Source organism: Rattus norvegicus, chromosome 1 (assembly GCF_021556685.1).
Source record: "Rattus norvegicus strain SHRSP/BbbUtx chromosome 1, alternate assembly SHRSP_T2T, whole genome shotgun sequence".
NCBI classification, from domain to species: Eukaryota; Metazoa; Chordata; class Mammalia; order Rodentia; family Muridae; genus Rattus; species Rattus norvegicus.
The window spans coordinates 52,150,856-52,177,856 of record NC_141534.1 but is presented as its reverse complement, the minus strand read 5'-3'; the positions used below and the strand labels follow the sequence as shown (position 1 = coordinate 52,177,856).

Sequence of the window (27,001 nt, the reverse complement as noted above, 5' to 3'; positions counted from 1 at the left end):
TACAGTCATCAGAGACTCAATTTAGACTGCGTACCTAGCATCTGTCTTGTAGAACTGATAAAACGCCTGAGTGCCTGAGACAGCTTGGCTAATGCACGGTCACACCTAACACCAAGGCCAGAGAAGTGCGTGAGCTAAATGTGAACAGAGGGTACAAATGGATAAGGGTGTATTTTAAATATATTCATTTCTCATAGCCCATTTCATGCTGAGTCTGTAGGAAACATTTTCCTAAGCAAACACCAGTCCACTGTGTCTTGCAACAATTATTTCTTACTGATAATTAGAGTAAGACATGAGATCTATATATATGAAGGCACTATTATCATTCAGAATGCACACATCCTGAGTATCCCAATAGAAAAATCAAGAATTCTGTGTCTAATGATGCCAGCCGGTATTCTCCAGGAAGAGTCAGCTGCTGATAGAAGCTGGTTTTTCACAACTTTGCAATAGAACATTTATACTGGCAAAAGTATTCTGTCTAATGACTGAAAAATAAAGTACTTTCAAGTTTCACACAATTTGCAGCGATTATTAAACACCTTAATTATGAGTGAGAAAATTTTTCAAAAATCCGATGAGAAAAATATGCAAAATATTTACCCCCACCAAGCACAGCCACAAAATTTAAATGGAAGATGTCATAATGAACAGTAAGTTTAAACCATCCTGGTTTTGTGCTTCCCGCTGTGGTCCATTCAACAGTCAGAGCTACTTTAAAAGTAAAAAAGCAATGAAGATGTCCCTGAAAAAGCATGTTATATTCTTGACAGAATACATCATTAGTATTCCCATGCTAAGCGTATTTTTCTTTTAAAAATTTTGTTTCTTAGGAAACACGCATTTTCTTTTTCATTTGTAAACAATGGTTTCCTGTGGCAAAAATAAAGCCCAAGTATTGGAGTGGAGATTAAACTCCTGCGCACTGCACTGAGACAGAACCTCACGTAGCCATCTTCCGTCTCCTCTGAACAGACACGTCATCAATCTTTATCAGTGGCCTCCACTGCCATCGAAGATGCTCCACTTTGCCCAGCCTTCATCTACATTAAGCACATGCATATGGTTGTATGATTTGGATTTTATACAAGCATTGTATACATTTGTAATGTGACACCACACACACACACACACACAGCACTCACATTGCCTGAGTTAGGGAAGAGTTTTCACACACCTTTCTTTTGAGATATTTTGCTGTAGGTCACTTTTACATATACAATGATATATGAATGACCACAGACAGTGCATCTTGGCGTTAGAAATACAGACGGAATGGAAATATGCCCTTGTGCTATTAATAATAGGTACTAAATATCAAGTGAGTACAATTTCTAGCATAAACATTTCTTCTTTTATTTCTTTTATCCTGGAACTCATGCAAACCCAGTAAGTTCAAAAATGAGTTATAAACTTCACTTATTGCTAAGAGGAGCTTTGAGCAGAAACAGTAAATGCAAGGCATGTCTTACGCCTGACTAGAGAGGCAGGAAAAAAATAGGTGAAGAAAACGGATCATGGGCAGAGTAAAAAAACAACAAAAAAACCAGGTAAAACCATTTCTGGTAAGGAGGAGGTGAAGAACAAATGTTCTTTCTTTTTTTGCAAGCATGGATGTAAACAGGTCCCACGGAGAGGGTTTTCATCAGTATTGTTTTCGATCATTACTCTAAGAGCAGAGAGGGAGGACGATTTGGAACTTAAAGCCTGGAGGAATGCTCCTTCTGCCACCAGATCCAGTGAACACCTTAAAATAAGGGTCTGGGAGAAGAAGCCAATTGTCCACTGTGAGCGTTAAAGCAGGGCATGGCACAGCGTGAAGATGAAGATTCTAAAACAGAGAGAAAGCCCAGGAGTGCGGCAAAGCTCATCCTCTGCTGAAAGCTACGCGCACGGCTGAACTGGGCTCCTTGCCAAGAATGTAAAATACACAGCAAAGCAAGCACATCTATGACAGATGACCAAGAATGTAGACATTGGAGCTTTGTGATAGAGGGAAGATGGCGGTGCGATGAAAGGCAGACCTGTGGCTGTCAGGATTCTGAAAACAAGCATTACTAAAAGCCTAAATATTAAGAGTGAAGGAGGGCCTGGTGGTACGGCACACAACTTTAACCCCACTACTTGGAAGGCAGAGGAAGGTAGATCACTATGAGGTCTAGGCCAGCCTGGTCTACACTGTGAGTTCCAGGAATAACCAAGACAACACATGTGTGCATGCATGCTGTGTGAACATGCATACACACACAGGCATACATACACACACACACACACACACACACACACACACACATAATTTTCAATAAAGTGGAAGAAAAGGGGAAAGGGGAACAAGATTACCAATGGAACAGACATGGCAAGGATGAGAAGAGAGACAAAGATTGGCCAAGGTGTTCCACTTTGTCATAACTGAAGCCCCAAACAATAAGAACCAGGCATCTAAAAAAGCCCCTAGCCCTTTTCTGTTTTAATATAAAAACTGGTCACTCCAAATGAGTATTGCATTTTTCCCTGAAAATATGATCTCTGTATTTCAAGGAAAATGAAGACAAAAAAATGTTCCATAAGACATACTTTAGTGAGTTTATTGCAATAAAAAAATAAAGTGTTTTTGCAGGACTAGTTGAAAGCATGCATCCACTTCCAGGTAAGGTTGCCTCCATGCACTTCCGCTCACTTATTTCATACAATGCACTGGGTAAAAACCTACAAGATTCACCAGACAAGAGCAGCAAAGTACCATGGTCAGGAAATGGTCTCTTCTGGCATCGATCTAAGGAGGAATGATTTTAGAAAACTGAAGATACAAAGAAAACAGTTGTGACCCACTAAAGCAGTGGTTCTCAACTTGTGGGTTACCACCCCTTTGGAAGTCAAGTAACCCATTCATAGGCGTGGCATAAGGCCATAGGGAAACAGATATTTACACTATAATTCATAATAGTAGCAAAATTACAGTAACGAAGTAGCAGTGAGATAATTGGGGGTCAGCACAGCATGGGGAGCTGTATTGAAAGGTTGCAGTGTTAGGAAGGTTGAGAAGCACTGGCCTGGAGGAAACCACTAGAAGATAGACTTGAGATGGTCAATCGAGGACCGATAGGTTGTTGAGCATTCACATTACCACTCCAGTCAGAACAGCACGGGCTTGAGGATGGCAATGCAGAATGCAAGCAACGTCAACTGCAAACCATACAAACACAGCTGGGAGACAGATGACAGGGTGGGAAAGGAACACTCTGTGCTGTATCTACCATCACCGGGTATCCAAGGCCATCAGCCCGCTGATGCGACTGTGCTGACCGGCATCAAGGTAAGAGAAATGACACTACTGCCTAGACCTGGGTGGTGTTGGAGAAGGTAAAGACAACAAATGTGCAGGTAGTTTTCATTGCTATGAAGAGTCCATGGAGTGGACCTCACACATGCTGGACACGTGTTCTCCATCTGTATGTCCTCTGATTGCCCTGACTTTCATAAAAGACTCTGCACCACCCACCCTTGGTCTCCTGGGGCACTGCAGGACTGCCCTACCCTCAGGGGCTGTGTTCCAGCAGTGCCTCACTATTCTGGACAGCTGTCTGACTAAGAGCCTTCACACCACTGAAGTGTCTCAGCCATCCTCCCTTCCTGCAAAGAGCCAGCTAACCATCCCCTTAGCAAAACTGTTTCCTTACTTGGGACCACAAGCCCACTCGACTTCTAGAATGCTTAATTTTATGTGTGTGTGCGTGTGTATGTATGTGCGTGCGTGCGTGCGTGCGTGCGTGCGTGCGTGCGTGCGTGCGTGCGTGTGTGTGTGTGTGTGTGTGTGTGTGTGTGTGTGTGTATGTATGGAAGGTACCCATGGAAGGTAGAGTCATTGGATTCCCTGGAGCTGAGGTTACAGACAGTTGTGAGTCACCACCCAACCTTGGTGCTGGACACTGGACTCAGGTCCTCTGTGACTTCAATATGTGTGCTTAAACTCTGAGTCATCCCTCTAGTTCTTCAATGTTTTTCTTTCCTTTTACGCAGAATTCGTCTCTTTTAATATACTCCCGAAAGTCATAATTACCTTTCTATTTGAACTAAAGGGCAAACTCCATAAGGATCATTAGCTGTCATGTGCCTTGTTACATTAGTAGTGCCTGGTGCAGAATAGGTGTTCAATAAATGTTTGTTGAATGAACACATTAAGTAATTAGATCATATGGTACAGGTGATACAAGAAATAAGGATAAACTATACTATTAAAATACAGTAGTGGGTGAATTACATATTAGTGCAAAAATAAAAATGTAACTCTTATGCTATACATAAAATAGGACAATATATTAAAAGACTTCTACTTTAAAGGCAAACCAAAACCCTAAATTAATAGAAATTCAGAAAATTCTTTATACTTTTTGGATAGGGAAAGATTTCTCAAGCAAGATAACTAATATGCATCAACAAAGGGAAAACTGATGGTTTCATCTAGATCAGTGACCGGCCATCAAGAGACAAAGTGAAAACGTGCAAGGCACACCATGAGCTCAGAAGAAATACTTACAAAGCTAACTGACAAACCATGTCATCACTTCACTATCTCAGCAAACCAATCAGAGCTGTCCTCATGTCCTCTACTATGGGACTCAAAAGATGGAACCTTGGCCCTTCTGTACTCACAGCCAGCCAACTGTGGCAACCCTAAGCTTTCCTTTCCTGTAAGTTCTAACCAGGCTCGCACACAGGCTACCTCTCATCCCACATTCAGGTCCCTGTCTGGCTCTACATGAACCCATCTTGGCTTCCCCACCACAAGCTCAAACTCTTGCAGAATGCTTCTACTCCCAGTCTGGCATCTGAGAACCTTCTCACTTATCGCCTGCTACCTACTACCATCACTACTGCCTCACCTGCCTATCCCAGGCCTACTTCACACGTCTTCCTCACCCTCCCAAGGATGCTGTCTCCCCTGCAGTACTGATTGTCTCCTTTCCAAAAGCCATTTGGCATCACTATCACAGTCGGAGGGTTTCCTCCATCTTCCTTGTAGATTTCCAACTGTTCCACAAGACCCCAGTATTTGGGGGACAGCTGAGCTAACATTTGTTCCCACACATTCAGTCTTGTTATCATTATGATCTAGACCTGTGTCTAAGCCACCCAGTAGTTACCTGCTTATAAGGAATTTCAGACATCCCATAATTCCAACCTTGTGCGTTTCTCTAAAACTGTCACCCAAAAAAATCTTTACTACAAATCCCAAAACTCCAGCGAGCCCACTTACACTGTCCATCCTCTCTACACTTTCTACACTATTCAGTTTAAAGTCATGGTTACTCTGAGGCTTACCCCCACCCTGCCCGCCCCTCCCCTTGCTCTCACTCAGAACCTCCCTCAACTGTTTCTTGCCTACATCAAGTTCTCTGTAAACTGAGCAAAAGTCCATGCAGCCTAATACAACTGGAACAAAGCTGCCAATTTCACTCTGCTTCCCACATCCATCCAATCTACCTCTCACACAGATGACCATTTCAGATCATTCATTCTCTCCTCCGACCTCCAATACCGCCTTTCCATCTTCACCCCCAGTTAATGCTCGTGCTTCGGTAGTCACATAAAAGCAGAAATGATACTGAGACGCATGATAGAATTCTGCTAGCCACACACCTCACAGTCCAGGGAACATCCGAGGATGCTCTGCCACAGGACGGATATCCTGGTCAAGGATGGGCAGCCTGGTTTGGCACAGGGCTCACATGTTACACTATGTCAGTGTAAACACTGAGTGGTGAGACTTTAACTACAGAGATACTGCATTTCGACAAATGTGCAGAGGGACATGGGGCACACTAGTCAGACTGGATCAAGAAATGTGTGCAACTCATTTTACCTAAGTTGTGGAACTAGGTTCCCGGCATTTAGGCATAAACAAGGTAAATAAAATACTCAAGTCTCCTGGAGTTTGCATTTAATAAAGACTAGGCAGTTTATAATCTATAAGCACATTGCTTAAAATATGGAGTCAGAGTGGGGAAACTAAAGAACAAGTGTGTTTATTGTAGCCAGTGTTTTGGGGTTGGTTTCCAGCAGGGGTTACTACTTGACCACACTGCCTATTACGTATTAGTTAAACTGGTGATTGGGTGTCAACAATCACACCCACTATCAAGCATAGCTCCAATTCTGGGCAACTGTGAGTGTCCAGTGAAGAACTGGGAGCCGCCACTAACTCCACATAGACATGACACATTCTAGGGAAAATATATGGCTACAATATATTTTATGTTCTTTATACTAATAAAAATTCTATTACCTTTTAAATATGTATGATTCTTTTTTTGGAAAATATCCTTGCACAATACATGGTAATATTTTCAAAAGCTCTACATCTTGGCATTTTATTTGTGGCATTTAGTCCAATGTAACTCAACAGTCTAGAATTGCAAAATAATTTAAAAGACAGATCTATTCTGGAATTACGTGGTCCTTCCTTACTCAGAGGAATCAACAGAGATCTAGACAAGTCTGCTCTCAGAGACATTTTATCCTTAAAGCACCATTACTGCAAGAAGCAAATCATATCTTCAGTCTACTTAAGAATGTATAATAAATTTTGTGCACAGAGGAAATCGGGTTTTACAAGGTATTGGAGAAGGGATATATATACGGTAAGATTTAGAAAGTGGATTGCAGGTGACTAATGAGCCAGAAAGACTGATTTATAAGGGAAGATTAAAAGAATTAACTAGGTATGGAACAGCAGAAAAATTATAAAGGATGAAGCTACGTGACTTGTCTCATCACAGAGCACTCCCTCGGAGCATTTAAATTTGACCAGAGAAAGCCAACCTACACAAGAACCCACTGGCCAGGAGCATGTCTGAATTGGCCTAAAGATGCAAAATTCTAACCTTCACTTGCTGGTTACAAATGTGTAGGAACCCAGATATATTCCTTCGTGATTTTTCTTTCACCAAACTCATGGTATCTAAACAAAATACAACCTTTGGATATATGCTATTATTTTTAGAAAATTGTATAAAACATAATTGTTCTCTGTATAGATACAACCGAAGACTCCCCTGCTATTTGAGCTTCCTATCTACTGTCATCACTGGAAAATCATTGAGGCTAAAGGCTCATTTAATGGTTAGGTCTTACTTTATGGAGGTAAATACATATGCAATGTTCTATAAAATATAACGTTTATGCGCTATGATTCATTCATGCTATATTTTAACAGCCCTTTCCTATAGTGCTCTGATACTTTAAAGAACGGTTTAAATTATTGAAATTTATATGTCTAGCCAGTCATCTCGGCACCACAGCTATCTGGTCCTAGTTACTTAGGCAAAAATAATGGACTTTTATAGGAAATTGTTTTTCATAATGAAAACCCAAACAACTTAGGATAGCAGTCTAAATTAAAAGCTTATAATACATTTGGACATTGCGCAGTGTAAGGAAATAAATTCATGATATTTATATGATGTGAAATAAATCTATTTAATTTTCACATAGCAATATATATTGAAAACTTGTCTAGCTAACTCACGCTGTAGCTAGCTATTATTTGATGCAGTATTATTCCTCTTCAGTTCTATAAAGAAAGATATGCTCTTGGTACAACATGCCTGGATATTGATACAATTATGGAATTTTATGATCTTCTTTGAGTTTTCCCTTCAAAAATAAGTTGTTAGTTCCATATGAACAATAGACATGGTCAAATGTTGATGTGCCAATACAGCTATGCTAAAAACACAAAATATAAGGTATATATTTCAATAGACATCATAGCCTAGTATTATAGGAAAAACAATACTTTTGTGGGGAAAACATTTCAGAAACCATTAGGGCAAAGCTTAGCCAAATTCATTATTATGAATTTTGTTTGTTCCAAGTTAACTGTGTCCTCACTCAATGATCAAATGGCAGAAAAACAACTTTTCAATTTTTATATTCACTGAAAATGAAACATATTTAAATTTTATGACAAGTATTTAAGAGTTAAAGTTTTATATCATCCTTTTAAAATCCTCATCTCGAGGTCTTGAAAATCCAGGTAGACTCCATAGTAGGATTCACACTGTCAGAGCTGCAGCCTGGGACCCATACTGGGCCCTAGAGGATGTGACAACCTGAAGACACTGTTTGCAATTACAACTCAAAATGTCATGGTAAACAACCCTGTTAAAAATGGTCACGGGTCTGAAGAGACATCTGATCAAGGACACAGATGAGGGGTAGATATATGTGAAGAGACTCTACACATATATAAAGAGAGTACACACCATATGTCATCGGGCACATACAGATTTACATGAGATGCCACAACCTGCTGCCAGACAAACACTATATCCCAGCAGTCAAGCTTCTTAATATTTGTCCAAACAAACTGAAAGCTTAGTTCCACTCAAAACTAGACACACGGATGTTTATAGTAGCTTTGTTCATGTTTGCTGGGAAGCAACCAAGATGCCTTTTGTCAGGTAAATGACTGACTGCACTGTAGTACTCAGACAAGGTAAGAGTTACTCACCACAAGGAAGAAACAAGCTTCCAAGGCAGGAAACAAAATGGAAAACCATAAAGGAGCATGCTGAGTACAAGGACTGACTTGAAAGCTATGGGTTGCAAAATGCCAAGTAAGTGACCATTTAGGAACAGCACACATTTAGGAGCCAGTGGAAAGTTTAATGACAGCTCGTGTAAAGAAATATTTTAGGGAGATTAAAGAGAAGAAAACAGTATGATATTATAATGACAAATACATGTTTTATACGTCTATTCATTGATAGAATTATGAAAGTGACTCCCAAGGACCATAGACTGGAACCAAATATCTGCCAAGGAACACCTTCAACTGTGGTGTCAACTAGGGTGATGCTATCAATGGGGGAGGCTGCAGACATAGCAACAGCCTTCGCTCTACTCTTTGCTTCCCTAGTTTGAAGCCTAACCTTGTCTTAAAAAAGAAATAGAAACCCTGGGCCTAGATTAACATCCCACAGAATTACTTTACTACTTTTCACCAGTCAAATCAAAGGAGAAGTGCTCTGGGCTCTAATTTGACACCCAGAGCATAGGGTTATGCTTCTTTCTAAACAATATGCTCCCTAAAATAAAACATACCTACCTATTAACATACACAATTTGGTTATTTTATTATAGTCATAGACAAATACTTAATATCAACCTTAGACACAGATTTATATATGAGAAAAAGACACACATGTGCTTATTCACACACGCATTGCATGTGGTCATAGATCTCCACAGACACACACTGTGTATGGATAGCAGCTTACACACACGTGTTAGATTGCCTATATATTTCTCGAGTGTTTATGGAAATTAACACCATTTTAAAAACTCCAATACAATTCCATCAATCAAGCACAGGGTATTAATTTAAGAAATTTGCTGACACAAGGAAACGTAAAGTCTTGTTTTATCTTGTAGCTTCTCCCGCAGGTAATAAAACTCTAAGTACAGAGTACATCATGGTCCTAATAAAATTGGAAGGTCTGCTCAGTCTGACAGGGTACAAAATAAACCACAGACAGGCTTCCCATAAATGAATAACCTAGTATCAATCACCTCTCTGCTACTGTGCAAAAGCGTAGGGCACATCACACATTTATTTTTCCCACTAGTACAAAGTATTAGTCATGGCAGAGGCTTCTAACTTTCTACTTGTGGAGTCGCTACTCTTCTGTGTACCTGGAGGCTATGACCCATATATGGTGCGCTGTGCTCAACACTCTGCTCAAGGGAGTTGCATGAACAGTTTGCTGGACACTTGAAGGTGAAGTCTGTTAGGCATGAGCAACACATCATGGTGAAAAATCTTGGATACTTGAACGGTTCACAGTGACAGCCGACAAAACATTAAAGACAGAAAACAAAATAAAAAGTATGTTCATTTAGAAAACACACTGCTCATCATAAAAGACAGTGAAGTAGTGGTGTATTAATCACGTTAAAATTATCTTTCTTTTGATTAGAGATCACAGCAGGTTCTGCCTCTCACGGTGGTTTCCAAACCAGCTTCCTGTTTCTTTAAGGAGCCTTCTATGGGCCTAGGGGCTCCCTTTAACTCAGGTGAGGGGACAGTGAAACTAGATGATGCTGGCTGCCCCCGAGGATTTTATGGACTGGCTAAGAATGGCACACATTGGTGCCATTCTTGGCAAAATCTTGGTTAAAACTAGACACAACTAACTTCAGGAGAAGTGGGGGAAGATGGTTCCCTATGTGCTTGGGCACAGGAGAAAATATGTTTTATAATACTCTGAAAACTAGCCTTCAATCCGCTGACTTTGTTACAAATTATTTCAGGTTGGGATGCAGTTATGTTGGTTGAGTGCTTGAAGGCTTGAAGTAGTGTGTCGAAAACCAAGGGATCCCACCAGCATCATATAAACAGACTGTGAAGCATAACACACTCTCCGTAATCTCAGTGGTTCAGAAATCCAACATCCACCTCACTTATGCTAGAGTCAGCTGGAGACCAGCATAAAATACATAAGAACCAGACTAAAATCCAAACAACCCAACAGATAGTCAAAGAAATAGGTATACACACACACACACACACACACACACACACACACACACACACACACACACACACACAGGCTTCATTTCATTCTTCTTGTACCCACAGACTGTGTCAGTGACCACAATCTGAAGTCCCACCCACATGATGTGTACAGCTCTGGCCTGTGGGTATCTGAGTGGTTGCCACCCTCCCTCACTACAGACGGAGTCAACTGACCCAGGGCCTCAAAATGCAATTTCTCTGCCTTTCTGCATTCCAATGTACAGAGGTGGCTCGGGGCTGTGTGGCCACCATAAACACATTTACTTAGGAAAGGCAAACAGAGATGCAGCCACCTTAGCCAGGCCATCATCCAATCCTCCTATCAGGCCAGCATCTACTCTGACTGTTTGGAGGGATCACTTTCAGTCACTGTCCTCCATGGCTCCTGGTACTTTCTTTTCAGATACTGGGTAAGCTCCATCAACACTCGGGTAACAGACTCTCAGAAGCATATGGTATGTCTTTACATGGCTTCTACTTTGCAAGTTTCAAGGCTCAGGGGTATATGTGGGGTTTTCTCAAGAAAGGCCTTTTTCAGTCTTAGCATATTTTAATTGTTGTGTCAATTACAGCGAATACAGCTGTTTGTTTCCAAGTAGTTTTGTGTGACAATAATAAAATGCAAAGATCTCCAGAAACTTATTTCATTGCTTCCTTGGGCCCCACCCCATACCAATATAAATGTGGCTTCATGTACAGAAGCTGGTTGAGGGGGCATGCCAGGATCAGTTTTCACAGTTGAGAAAGTTTTACTGGACTTCCATAGCTAACAACTTTCTCTGAGAACTCGTTGCCGCTTGTAAATTCAAGTGTAGCTGGATTTTCCATCCCCACAGAGACTCTGGTCACTGAATTTGTCCCAACCATTTTCAGTGCTTACATATTAGCCAGTTCTCACCTGCTCTCACCCTTTCTCACTATGTGTCACCATAGTCATCCTGAGTAATAAGCATGCAATTACCCCAGACTTCCCAAGCCTCTCCCCAGAGCCAGTAGTCTGTCTTGCACATTGTCACGGTTATCGTTAGAAAGTCATTCCTGGTAACCATGGCACTGCCAAGTCCTGCAGTCTTTGCTGCCTCTCCCCTAGGCCCGCTGCACGGTTGCTTTAGATTCTTATTATGGCCGCACTTTACCCCCAGACCTGATTTCCGAATTACAGTGCTGGGAAAACACTGCCTGCTATGACAAGCAAAACATGCAGTGACCTCTGTGGCTTAAGAGAGGAAAGGCTCTTCTCTGGGATCATACAGCACATGCAAAAGTTGTTCTTCTGCCAGTAGCCTCTAATGCAATGGGGTCTTCCTCCAGGACTCTGCAGTTCTGTGCCTTTCTTTTATATGGGAAGATAAAGAAGTGAAGACAAGGTTGAGGGTGGGATGGGGCATGAGAGCAGGGTTGGCTGATAATTATTAGCTGGATTTGGTCACGGAACCACATGTGACTGTAGTAAGGTAAGACAGCAACCTCAAAGTAGCAATAAAAAGTTATTCTAGCTCCTGTCATGTTGCCAGGTGAAGCAAACAACACAATGTGAGCCTTGAGGGAATGGAAGAAAGGAAAACATCCTGTTTACATGCTCTCTTATTGTTCAGAGGGAAAGTTAGTATGATTATAAGCAAATAACGGTGTCTAAGAAACACAATCAATTGATTTTAAATTTATACTTGAGCTAAATGTGTTACAAATAGCAACAAGAGAATGTAGGGCTCTAACATTTAATCATGCAAATGAAGAGGTGCTGTTTTCTTTTAGTCAACTGTCAAAAGAACACTGAAGTTGGCCACTGTTGACAGGACTATTAATGAAATACTTACTTTTATTAGAAGGGAGACCTCAAGCCAGGTACAATCCACCTGGAAGGAAGTTTGATAGCCGTACTAAAACACTCTACTGTTAATATCTCTTGATCTAGCAATTACACCTCAAGAAACTCACAGTAATGAGATAATTAGAAAGTTCACAGAGGGGCAAGCAGGAGAATAATTATCCTAGCACATTTTAAAACAGAAAAAAAAAAACTATTAAGTGACTTCCACATAGAGATCAGTTAAAAAATTATGTTCTTAAAAGTAGAATTTAAAGCAGAATAAGATTATGATGCAAACTAATTAGTAGCAAAGAAAAATGCATCAGTAGATGATAACAAATGAAAACCAAACAAATATGGTTTCATGTCACCGGTAGTATTGGTGTGTACATGAAGGGAAAAGAGAAAGGAGGTGGAGGGAAGAAAGAGGGGGAACTGAGACTCTGAATGCCCACAAACACAGAGAGCACATTTGTGTAGTCTGACACCCAGGCACTTTCACAGTCAATGGGTGGTGACTTACAGGATGCCTTTCACCTTGGCAGGATGGTGCTGCTATGAGAGTTTGAATCACATTGACTCAATTAAGTGTTATCGTTTTTATTTGCAGCCAAACATATTTCCTGGTAAAATATGCAAATTTTGAATTTGTCTTTCCTCTTGAATATAGATTTCTATCCTTTCAACTTAAGAAACAATGTCTAGTTTTTTATGTAACCAAGCTTTTTTACTTAAAGTTAAGGCAGTATTTCAACAATCACAAAAAAGGTTATTTTTGTTTTATTTTCTTTTCATTAGGAAGCAAATGATAAAAACACTGGGCATGAACCCCAGGGTCTTTCTGCACCTTGTGCTGTGTGGCTTTGACAGCTATTAAAGGATATGAGCTCAGACTTGCCCCACTAAAGATCAAGATGATAATCTGTATCTTACAGAGTGGTGAGGATTGCTTAGGTAAAATTTAGTCACACACTCCTGCATTTCCATTAACTTTGATATATAATATTTTAATTAAGAGTTTGCTTTCATGAAAGTATTTTGCAAACCATTTTCTTAATTTGAATAACCTCTGCAGCAAACTTTTGGGTTAGAATGCCCTAGGGTAGGTCCATTTGGTTCACGTTTCTAGAATACCTTTTTTTCCCTGGAATTTCTCATCAGTTGATAGTTCTGCAAAGTTGCAGCCAAGTATTCCAATAAAGCACAGACTTGCAAGAACAATGCCAGTAAAATTAAAGATTATGATATTATTCTTTGTGAAGCATATGGCACTGAGAACATGGTTTCTGGAGGAATTGTTATCTTTTTACAAATAGGTAGTCATCTAAAATTTGAACTTCTCAAAAATAGTGGCTAAGAAACACTGCTTAAACTTTGTTTTCTCGAGTGTACTGAAGAAAATGCAATGCTGGCAAAGTTGTTTAATCAACAAATATTTCAGATTCTTTGCAATAGTTATCCTTTACTGTACGGACTAACTGGTTTGGGGAACTTATCTATCTAGGTTTTATTCCGAGGTCTTCAGCTCTTACACACCACTTTTGTTTCTGCACAGTTAATTTACCTGCCGATAAACAACTGAGCTGGCCTTAAAGTCATACCTTCGTGTGTCTTCAATGTATAATTGCAGTATAACCTGCACTAATGGCAGGTTAGTTATGTTTAATCTGAAAACTGTTGTTATTTAATTGGTGCCTTAAAATAATTATACTTAATTTGATTGCTGTTATGATTGGCTATTGATATGATTGCTATGATTTTATATATGATTTTATTTATATGTGAAATTTTGCTTTGTTCATCTACTTTTCCTATATCTATTTAGATCATTTGAGAATGTTCATATGATTGAGTTTTATATCATGTCTGCATTTTTGGCTATAATTACTTGTTCCTGTTTTACTGGTTGCTTTTAGGGGATCAGAGTTACCATCATTAATCTATCATTGTCCACTTTCAAGTGTGAATATGCTCTCTACATTGGGCAGCATCTAAACGCCACAGGAGATTTTACTGCTTTTTCTCCTCTGCATGCAGGCATAATCATAGGTTTTATTTCAATGTGGTTTATTGATCCTGATACATAGTTATTTTAATCTAAAGGCATATTAATTTAAAATAAATAATTAAAAGCTACTAGATATTATCAATAATAATTGGAAACGCAATATAATTTTCTCTTGTATTTGGATCCATGGTCTTTCTTCTGTGCAAGTCTGGGTGCCTGTGATTTCAGGGCTCTCTGCATTAGCAAGCACTTGTAAAGTTTTTTAGTGGCTCTGACAGTGAGAAAGGTTATGCCTTATGTATGGCCGGGGAAAACATATATTCACCTTCAGTTATTAAAATGTATTTTCAGCGTAAAGAAGTACAGGTGTGTACTTAGTTCATACATGAACATGGAGCAGGGAAAGATTCCTATCCTGTGTTTTAGCTTTCATGTCCCCACTATAAGAAATCTTTTTTTTTTTTTTTTGGTTCATTTTTTCGGAGCTGGGGACCGAACCCAGGGCCTTGCGCTTCCTAGGCTCTACCACTGAGCTAAATCCCCAGCCCTAAGAAATCTTATAATATAGTCATCCTAACCCAGTTTGTGTGTGTTGACGTTTACAGGTGTGTTCTTAACATTATACTCTGTTAACTTGTTTTATGCCCTTGGATTACAACAGGCTTCCAAGTGTGTGTCTATTTCTCATGCTTCTTTGTGTCTTAAGTTTCTTGTATTTGTGTGGGTTTTCGGCCACCATCCTCTCAGTTCCCTGAGGTTCTATTTCTACACATCTTTGCCACTTCTATCCACCTCACAGCTCATTGAGTGCCCTTTGATCTTTCTATGTCTCCTGGGCAGTTTCTATTGCTGCCTTCAGCTTCACTAAACATTTTTCTACAACATCTCCCTTTACATTCCACATAGTAACTGTATTTTTTATATTGGACATTGGTGTTTCCATTTCTAAAATTTAACTTTTGTCTTGGTATATTTTATAGGACTCTGTATTGACAGATCAGATATTCTCTTGAGCTCTTTGAATATATGGGGTAGAAACTATATTATTTATATGATTTGTATAAATTCTGAGTCAGTTTCAAAGGACAAATTTTCTATCACTTTCTGATTTGTGTGTCTGTGTGTGTGCATGTGTGAGTGTGTGCACATGTGTGTGCATGTGTGTGTGCATGTGTGTATTGTGTGTGTGTGTGCGCGCGCGCGCGCATGTGTGTGTGTGTGTGTGTGTGTGTGTGTGTGTGTGGTGACGTTTTATTTGTTGCTTGTCATTGTGAACATCATCTTTTTGTATGATTATGTTTTAGCAGACCCATTCATAACTTTGAGACTTGTCAGGGGCACAGTTAAATTCTCCAGGATTTGAAGAATTAACTTGGCTCTCCTGAGTCTTTCTATTAGGCTGTGTTAGTATCAGGGTTTTGATTAGGTTTTTATCTATAGCAATGGAGTTTTTTAAGTACTTTAAGCTATAGTCCTTGATCATGATGCTTTCTACCCCGGGCATCGGGAACAGCTCTCTCCTTTTTGGGTCTTGATCAAGTTTACTAGTTCAACTTTTCCTTTCCATGGTTGCTTAACCAGTTTTCCCAACCAGGGAGGAGTCCTCTGCATCCTCTGGGCACATACTCTGTGCCCTGGCACCTTTCTGATTCTATTTCCCATGGATCCTAGCTGCCTTCAACATCGAAGTTCTAACCTATACCTCCATGCTGTGCTTTCTCCAAGCAAAAAGTCAGGCAAATTAAACATCTTCCTTCATCTGTATCCACGTTTGGGGACTATAGCTCTTTGTCACTTAATACCCAAAGACTGGAGAGCTGTTGATTCACATATCTTATCTAAAATCATTTCGGGTCAGAAGAAAGCTTAGGTCTTGGTTTTTTCATGCTGAACAGAAATACTCAATACATATTCTAAGGAACAGGAGATTGATTGGTTTACTTATGACTATCTTTTCTTTGCCTTTCTATTTTTAATATCTATCATATTATCCTATTAGATTAATGGTTTTCAACCTTCCTAATGCTGCAAATCTTTAATAAAGTTCCTCGTGTTGTGGTGATACCAAACCATAAAATTATTTTATTGCTACATCAGAACTGTAATTTTGCTACCTTTATGAATTGTACTATAAATATCTGATATATTGGCAATCTAATGTGTGAGCCCCATGGAAGGGTAATTTAATCCCCACAGGGGTTGCAATCTATAGGTTGAGAAGTGCTGTTTTAGATATTTTGTAATTTCAACTTATGGGGAGCTGTTACAGTATTTGAAAGTAATGATAGGAAAGGAGATGGGTACACGGTATCCTTCTCCTAAGGAACAATCCATTTTCTTCCCCTCTACTGTTCAGTGATGATAAGTGTAATGAAATAACTATTAAGTTATATTTTCTATAAAATTATTGTAGCAAATCAATTCAGTACCTTAAAATAAACCCCAACTTTCCTATTAGTGAAATAAGCTGCAGACTCAAGGGTCACCTGAGCCAGGTACCCCAGTGCTCCCTCCACAGTCTTGCTGCATGGCTTGGCTTCCAGGTGAATTATTCCATTTGTCTATTTGCAATAGGATCAACCAGCCTCCCAAGAAAGAAATCAAGCCTTAGTATAGAGACGGGGCAAGAAAATGCATGTAGTTGGGTAACTGTAAGGCATTTAAATATTTAAATCTGTACATTTTCACCAGAAATATCTTCAGCAAGGCCTTTCAAATTTAAGTGACTACATATAAGCAAAAATAAAAAGTATTTACCTAGACTTCAAGTCCGCATTATGTTTACTTATGATGTAACAACAGCATTTGCAAACAAAATGCATTGTTATTTGCAAAATATCTATTATAGTGCCTGCCAGGTTTAAAGTACTTTGAAAGTGTTTAATAATTAAGGATAAATAAAAAAGTAGCGTGTATATTTTCGCAAGCATATTACAACCTACAGCCAAGAACAGAACAACAGAAATCCTAACAGTATTTAAAACGTTAGAGTCATCACACCATGAGCTCTCACCGGAAGTGGATTGTCTTTTCTCAGCCCCCACTGCAATCTGTGACACTCTGCTCTGAGGGGTGCTCACTGTGCAGGTGTCACCAGGCCCTGCTAGGCTCCACATAGTAGGGGAACAAGTTTTATTCACCTGCACTTGGATGGGAGCTCACACATTTTATCAACAAAATAGTGAGTCAAACTTACAGTCCCGAGAAGCATGTTTTCTGCCAGTGTTTTCCTATTGGTTATTCCAGAGCACTGTCTGGAATATTCCATCTTTCAAAGAGGCCTATAGCCATGGACATGTGTTATATATGGTTTCGTTTCTTGTTTATACACCTTTATGATGACCTTTAAATCTATTTTGAGGGGAAAATGTACAAAAAAAAAACAAAGTAAAAACGCAATCAGGCCTCTGGGGTGTGTCCAGGTGGCTACCAGCCCCTAGGCAGCACCAGCACTCCTTCCTTGCTTAGAGCCAGACAGCAATTAGCATCGTAATCTAAGCCACAAGAAAGTCAAAGAGCGGAAATAGCAGGTAGGTCCTAAAAATTGCTTTTAAAAAGCGAATTATAAACAAGTTGTGTAGACAATAGTAGATTTCAAACCTGAGCATTTGTGTGACCAAACCTTTGTCCTCCACTACTTGAAGAGATAATGGAGCTTTTGTCAATGAATGCTTGTCTAGGGAGTTCGCACAGTGTCTGCTCTGGCCACTGTTCAAAACCATCCTACCTAATCACTCAAGTATGCTTTAGCAAAACAAGGGAGGTTGTTGTTGTTGTTGTTTTGTCTTGTTTAGATTTTTATGGTGGCTATTTCTGATCTTGCTTTCAGAGTTTAGAGTCCACTAATATACAATTCGAATGCATGTTACTTTAGCTCTATTTTGAGTTATGCAAAGAATGTTAGAATAAGTACTTCAATTATAAAGTTCTCAAAGGTGGAGTTTCCTTTCAGAACTTGACATGTCCATTCTATAAAACCGTAACTACAAAAATCCCTATGTGTGAGATTATCAGCCTAGATTTATAAATCTAAATAGACATGCCCCAGCGTGTCTGGGGTCAAGTTCATCTCTCCAAAGATGGCTACTGCTGCTAGGGATGTTTCCCTACATCTCTCCTTGTTAGCTAAGGGTACTGAAAAGGGCAAAAGCTGACTTAGAAGAGGGCTGTGCTCACCATGTAGGCACAAGATGATATAGTAGTAAAAGTAATAGGAAAATAGTACACACACCGCTGGACCAGGGCCCTGGGGGTCGAGAATTAAGAGTGAAGGATGAGGATCCATGATGGAAAAGGAAACACGCAAGGCAAATGGCTCAAAACTGTCCAAGAGCTTCCTGGTTAAGGACTGAGGCAAGGCAGCTGGTAGAGCAGCCATGCGGGAGGCTTCAGGCAGTGGCTTTGTCAGATTCTGCAAGGGAATAGGATACGCTTGCCAATAGCTGTGCAATGGAACGGTCACCATGAAAAAGCCAAGAAGGTCTTTAAGTGAGGCAAAATATTTCAGAAAAAAAATACAGACCAGGGAGTGCAACGATTTTTACACTTTAGGGGCTATCATTTACAGAATTCAAAGGTATAGGCTTTAGGATAGCACTTCAGAACCACTCTGGGTCAAAACAAAACAAAACAGACAAACAAACCAACCAACCAATAAAAAATGTGGAAGAGGGGCATGAGCTGATGTGTTTCTCAAAGGCAATGAGAAACTGGATGCAGACTTATCATCCAGACAACCAGTCTATGTTTTCTTCTTCTGATGCGATGCTCACAAAGTAGGAAGTGCTCGTGAGAGGGCGGGCAAAGAACCTCAGGGAGGTGGGAAAGTGAAGCGAAAATGAGCATCCAACTTGCAGAGAAACTGACAATAACAATATGGAAGAACGAATACAAAAAGGCTATGAAAGATGTCTGAGGAGGTCAAAGGGAAGCTTATATCTATAGAATAGATGGCTGTTTAGAAATGAAAACCCTAAACATAGGTGAATGAAGTGCTTGAGTTTGAAAGAGAACAAAATGAAGGAGAATGAGGAGATACCAGAAAAAGGCATCTGAATAGCATGAAACACGAGATCAGGAAAACTCATAAGGTAAAACTCAGTCCCATAAGCTCAAACACTTGTTTTTAAATGTTTATCAAAAATGTTTAGTAAAAGTCACAAGCTACAGATGCTCAATTAAAGCTATACCAAAAATTAAAGGTGCCCATAATCATATAGAATCAAAACTTAAAATCTAAATATATTTCAAATAAATTTAAATGTATGCCAGGAACTTCGAATCTTCAAGAAGAATATTCTTCAAAAACGTTAACATACAACTCAGAAACCATATTAGAAAAAATAGAATCTGGACAAATGACAACAGAGAAAAATCTAAACCACAATTTGTGTGGGTATTTAAATAATAATATGCAGTTTTCTTTAAAAACTTAGATGGAATTACCATGTGATCCAGCAATTCTACTTCTCGGTATTTGCCCAGAATGACTGAGATCAGTCTGTCAGAAAATATGAGCAGTTCCATCAGCACTGCAGCATTGCAGCCAAGAGAAGGAATCAACTTAAGTGTCCATCATGGCTGACTCAATAAAGAAAATGTGAGTATATCCGCAGTGGCATATCAAAGGCAGAGAGCTTTGTCATTTGTAATTACACAGATGACCCTGAGGCTGTTAGGGTAAGTGAAATGAGCCAGGCGCAGAGAGTTAAGTCCCATTTACTCTCACAGGTAGGTGCTATCTAAAAACACAGCAGAGCAGTAGAGGGGAGACTCAGTGGCTACTAAGGCTGGGTCAGACTTGGACTAGGAGAAAGTAGTGAGGTCTGCTGATGTCTCGCCCAGCACAGTGATGACAGTCAGCAGTAACATGGGCTTTAAATGTCCTTAAACACAAAGAAATGGCAGAGGTTTGGGATGACTGATGTTATTTATCTTGATTTGATTATTCCACACAAATACAAGTATTGAAACTACATGTTTTACTCCCAAACATATATACTTATTAGTTGATTATAATACCTAAAAATAAATATTAAGATCAAATTAAAATTACAAATGTGAACTAATAATACTGCAAATGATTTTAATTAAAAACATGTAATATTTCAGGCATGTTTTACAGATTTTTGAGAGAGAAAAATTACCTATATCTCATACAATTTCTTTTTGAAGAGAAATTCTAGAGTAAACTAATTATAGTTACTGTTATGAACAATGGTCAAAAACAGGAATAATAGACAAATCTCTCATAAGTGTATATTTAGGATTGGTATGACAATTCATGTCAGTAAAAATAGATTTAAAATAATGATATCTGTGCTCATATGTATCTCAGAAACTTAGTTATTATCCAGAGAGGAAGAATTGAGCTGCCAGATGTGAGGCTGGTTTAAGGCATGAGTCAAAGCCAGCAGCAGCCGTCTTTCCATCATTTCCTGTGATGGTACAAACAAGAGGATGAGACGCTGGAGAGAGCATCAGCTCCCTTCAGTGACAGGCTCCACAGGTCACAGGACACAGATGGAGAGGAGGAAGAGAAGGTAGGGCTGGAAGGGAGAAGTACTGAAAGCTCTTGAGCAGAGAGAAGAGTCTTCATGAATCCTTCCCCCTGCTGAGATGAGACCTAAGCAAACTGCCTAGGGCTGTTTTGTTGTTCTCTAACCCCCCCTCTCTCTCCCCCCCTCTCGGTTTTTTGTATAGGATACACTAATAAGAAGAAAAGCCAAATGCAAGAGGTTTGAGAGTCATCTTAGCCTTGTTGAGTCAAACAGGTTCGACACTTGTTTGACATCGACAGACATCAGATGGCCGGATGATCAGGGGGTGACAGTGGATGTTGGGAGCACATGAAGGCAGGTAGACTGGCACAGGTATGTGAATGCAAATGTGAAGTGTAGGTCTGGAGCCTTTAGTCTCTCTCTATTCTTCACTCTCCTATTTGGAATTATTCATTTACATCTAAATGTAAAATGCACAGACATTAATGGGGTAAACTAAGCACAATCTACTCAAATACGTCAGAGGGGAACAATTATTTTGGGAGGTAACATAAAATTGGATCGGTGATAAAGTTGCTACACTGCTGTTCAAACAATACTTGTGTCGTTCTCCTATTTCTAAATCTGGTTTTGAAGAATTTACGGATAACCCTCAAATTTCAGTAGCATACACTACAAAGCAATTAATTCAATAGTTTTACTTATACATCATCGAATTATAAATCTTAGTCTACTGAATTAGCTTGCTTGAATAATTTATGCCTAAGTATTTATTCATTTATAAGAAACTACTGAGGGAGTGCTAGGAAGAAACAAGTGATCTAGTTGCTAATGCTGCCCCACCACGGAACTGCCGTGATCAGGTTTATCATGACAGTAACAACGCAGCACCTCTCTAGACTCTAAAACCCAAGGCTTTCTAATACACATTTTGAGGGTCTATTCACAATTCAAGAGAATGCTAGAGTTCAAAAATACATGACAGGGCTTGCTTAGAATTTACCTATTAGCAATGGAGACAGAAGACGGGAGAGTAACAATAAAATAGTACCTGGTCACTTAGAAATGAAGACAACTATGGCTAACTACACCTCACTCACAGGGGAGTCAAAGGACATTCAGGAGTTATGTACTCGCAGCCGTTACCGACGTGTACTGATTTAAAAGACACATTTGGTATGTGCAACACTGTCTATCTAGGGGCAAAAGGAAGTCAATAGCTAATCCATGAGCATTTTAGCTTATCAATAGTGGAATACTATAAACCATTTTCAGTAGGATGGATATGTGAATATCATTAAACTCTGCTATAATTTCTAGTAATATTCAAGAAGGGCTGTGACTTTATGATATGAATAGTCCTTGACATTCATAATTCTCAAGCACTTTCTTTTATCATTTTGCTGATGTATGTTCTATTCTCAAATCGGAAGGATAATGGATGGGCTTCTTAAACTGTAAATTAGGTTTTATATCAGAGCCTTGTCACTCCTGACAGGTGACCTGTCACTGGTCCTGCCTCTACAGCCCTCCTTCCTGCGGCTTCTCAAGGACAGAGGGTCAGCCTTAAAGAAAGTACAGGAGACTGCTGAATCCCTCAGGAAACATCTTAGGACCGTAATAACATTTACTGCAAGCCATAATCATTTTACGTTCTCTCTAACAGCTAAGAGCAGAGCTGTACTTTGCTGTCACACGTATTTTTATTAATCAAGGACATTTAAAGTTTGAGTGGATATTATAAATTTCAAAGCTTAGATACTTCTGATGTGTGTGAAGCAAGTCCTAAAATTTAGAAAAATAGAGCACCTGCCTGGATCATTAATTGGCTTCATGGAAGCAGAATCCAGATGTGTGTTAGGGGATATTTGGAATTAAAGGCATTCTTAAATGTGATTAGAAAGAAAACCTGGCACAGCAGGTGTAATTAGGTAGATAAAATAGTGCATGTGCATGGCAAACACTTATCAATAATGGCAGGACATAAATCAATCTTACGTTTTACTGTAAAACAATATTGTAATCAGAACCATAATGCAATCAAAGCAACCGGCTTTCGATCAGAATGAATAGGGAAGATGGTTTGAAAACATCGGAAGGAACTGCTTTTTAAAATGCTCACCATTCTAACTGTGGCATTGAGTCCAAAGCCCGATATTTACAGCAGCTGCATAAAAGAACAAAGATCTATGATGACAGCAGCGCGGAGTTCCTAGCCGAGGCGCTTCCATCCAGCTAGGCATTCTGACCAAGGAATGCAGCTTTTTAATGTCCTTACACATGAGAATTCGAAGATAAAAATAACAAGTGAAAACTTATAAAGAAAGGTGATGCTGGCATGCAGCATGCAAAGCTCCCTGCTTTGGAAGGAGGGCAAAGTACAAGAGCCCAAGGCCCAGAGTATTGAGATATGAATGAGTGAGAGCCTCAGTTCTCCATCTTCAATGGAAGTGACCCATCAGACACACAGGGATTCCCAGACTAAACCTGCTGTAATCCTGCCTGGTCTGGAAGAGCCTTGAAATACCACATTTTCTAGAAGGCCTCCTTCTGTGTCCCTAAGTGTCACTGTGACCACACCTCAGTACAGCACTTCATTCATTCAACAGCTGTCCATGGACTACTTGCTACCTGTCTGTTAATACCTTCCGGCACAGGGACATAATGAATGAACCCAGGTCCATTCAGCCCACATTGCAATGTACAAGGTCGATTTGTGTCTTTGAATCTCCCCAAATACTATAGTTTAAATAGCGTTGGAATTCACCTGATTTAGTGCTTTACTTCCATAATTTCTATTCCCTATATTTTTAATTAGGCAATATCTGAATTCTACCACTACATAATATCTAAAAACCAATTTTTCCTACCCTAAAATTAGTATATTGTCATTAATGCATGGGAATTTTTCAATTTGGGGAATGCCGAATGGCTGAGAAACACCTAAAGAAATGTTCAACATCTTTAGTCATAAGGGAAATGCAAATCAAAACAACCCTGAGATTTCACCTCACACCAGTGAGAATGGCTAAGATCAAAAACTCAGGTGACAGCAGATGCTGGCGAGGATGCGGAGAAAGAGGAACACTCCTCCATTGTTGGTGGGATTGCAGACTGGTACAACCATTCTGGAAATCAGTCTGGAGGTTCCTCAGAAAATTGGACATTGAACTGCCTGAGGATCCAGCTCTACCTCTCTTGGGCATATACCCAAAAGATGCCCCAACATATAACAAAGACACGTGCTCCACTATGTTCATAGCAGCCTTATTTATAATAGCCAGAAGCTGGAAAGAACCCACATGCCCTTCAACAGAGGAATGGATACAGAAAATATGGTACATCTACACAATGGAATATTACTCAGCTATAAAAAACAATGACTTTATGAAATTCGTAGGCAAATGGTTGGAACTGGAAAATATCATCCTGAGTGAGGTAACCCAATCACAGAAAAACACACATGGTATGCACTCATTGATAAGTGGCTATTAGCCCAAATGCTTGAATTACCCTAGATGCCTAGAACAAATGAAACTCAAGACAGATGATCAAAATGTGAATGCTTCACTCCTTCTTTAAAAGGGGAACAAGAATACCCTTGGCAGGGAATAGAGAGGCAAAGATTAAAACAGACACAGAAGGAACACCCATTCAGAGCCTGCCCCACATGTGGCCCATACATATACAGACATCCAATTAGACAAGATGGATGAAGCAAAGAAGTGCAGGCCGACAGGAGCCGGATGTAGATCGTTCCTGAGAGACACAGCCAGAATACAGCAAATACAGAGGCGAATGCCAGCAGCAAACCACTGAACTGAGAATAGGACCCCTGTTGAAGGAATCAGAGAAAGAACTGGAAGAGCTTGAAGGGGCTCGAGACCCCATATGTACAACAATGCCAAGCAACCAGAGCTTCCAGGGACTAAGCCACTACCTAAAGACTATACATGGACTGACCCTGGACTCTGACCTCATAGGTAGCAATGAATATCCTAGTAAGAGCACCAGTGGAAGGGGAAGCCCTGGGTCCTGCTAAGACTGAACCCCCAGTGAACTAGATTGTTGGGGGGAGGGTGGCAATGGGGGGAGGATGGGGAGGGGAACACCCATAAAGGTGGGGAGGGGGAGGGATTAGGGGGATGTTTGCCTGGAAACCGGGAAAGGGAATAACACTCGAAATGTAAATAAGAAATACTCAAGTTAATAAAAGAAATAAATAAAGGATACATTACTAGCACAGTGCTAGCCACAGATAGAAGAATAAAGCAAAATACTAAAACTCCAAACTTCCTTGGGTTCTAAAGTGAACGGATATTTTGGCAAGAAAATAAACATTAATCTTGCTGCATATGTATATGTCATATAATGAGGAGAAAGGGGGAAACATAGGCACAGAGTGAATTGAGGGAATTTTTAGAAAATATACACGTAAAAGATTAGGAAGTGGTAACTTCATGACCGCCACACATTCAACAAATGTCCCTCACAAAGGATGCAACATCACTTACTTTCACTCTTAGTAAAAGTGGGAAGATACCTTAGAAATAAAGCAGTGAAGCAGGCTGTCTGTCAAAGTCACCTGTGTGAATGATGCTCACCATCCCAGACAGTGATGGGATGTGCAGTAAGGCCCGGGAGGCATATTTTCTCAGTGAGCAAGCAGATTCTCTAAAACTTAAGGTAATAAGACTCTTCCGGTGTGTGCAACCCACAGCCAGAGCTCAATTCACTCACATCCCAGGCCTATGTAAAAGCCTACAAGCTCATGAGAGTATATACATGAGAAAGACATGGCTGGGCCTTCAACAAAAGCACTTTTCTTCTAAGTAGAGCCCGTTTCCAACACAACCTGCTCTTGGAAGTTCACACATGAGGCAGGTTGGAGCAGTGGAGAGTACCTGAGCATGTTTTCTAGGCACATCCATTCCCTTATCCAGCCACCTTGTTTGTATCGGCAACAAAGCCAATTCCATAAATGCAGGAAGCAGTCTTCATGCCGTTGAAAGCCGAAGGACACAAAGGCTCTTAACCCCAAACTGAAGATTGCCCTTAATCTTACACGTTCCATAGCCTGGGTCAGCATTACGCCTTCTGAGAGAGACATTCAAATGTCATTCATTGTTAGAATTGGAAAATGAATGCTGTGTTTCTTTTGAGAAAAGAAGTTCTTGAAACTAGAGCATACAATGAGCAGAAATCTATTTACTTTTTACATATTATAGACATCCACATCTATTCTAATGAAAACAGCACATACACAGGCCAGGATCTAAGTGGGTTGAATATATTAGCTTGTTCTTCATTTCACTATGAGGTCTGTTCTCTTAGCCCTTTTATAGGTGAGTAGGCTGTGAAGGAGAGAAATCAAGCAGCTCATTGATCACATGTGTGTGATCATATATAGTATGCCTGGGACTTCCAAGCCAAGCATCTTGAGTCTCTTGTCCATGTTCCTAAGGATTATGAGGCTGAACTTCCAGTTATAGACAACAAACCCACATGGCCATCTGTAATTACCTGTGGATCTACAGAATGCACTGAAATAAGGTTTTTTATGACAACTAATTGGGAGCTAAGAATTGGTTAAATTAATTCAAAATCAAGCCTATAGAAAAGCTGAAAATGGAGTGTTCAAAGAAGAAGAAAAACAGTTTCCTCATTGATGAATCACAGCTAAGGTTATTATTAGCTATTCTATTATACTTAGAAATAATTGTGGGGATCAATTCTACTTATTATAAGAATGCAGAACCTGTTCATATATCTAGCTTTAAGAAAGTTAAGGTCAAGGAAGTAAGAAGTTGCTAAATATTACCCAGCTGTTCAATGAGACTAACTGTTGCAATTTATAAACTACTGGATACTTAGGGGGTGCTGGGAAGTTAAATACAACAGATGGTCACAAATTTACACCCAGAAATGGAACTTCTATGCATTCCCATCAACACTAAATAGAATGTGTGATTTGCTCAAGAGTCTTCAGGCTTTGGGCATTACTGAGGAACTCACAGGGGGAAATTGTTCAAGAGTAGCTCCACTTTCTTTCAGCATCGTAGTTTTCATTTGTCACACTCAGGGAGGCAGTTCTCATTTCT

The 27,001-nt window shown here is 39.8% G+C and overlaps 1 protein-coding gene across 1 annotated transcript in view; it reads right to left on the bottom strand.

Annotated features, from left to right (window-relative positions):
- Pacrg (parkin coregulated) overlaps nucleotides 1–27,001 on the bottom strand; it is a 422,656-nt gene that overhangs the window by 373,263 nt on the left and 22,392 nt on the right. The window lies entirely within an intron of this gene.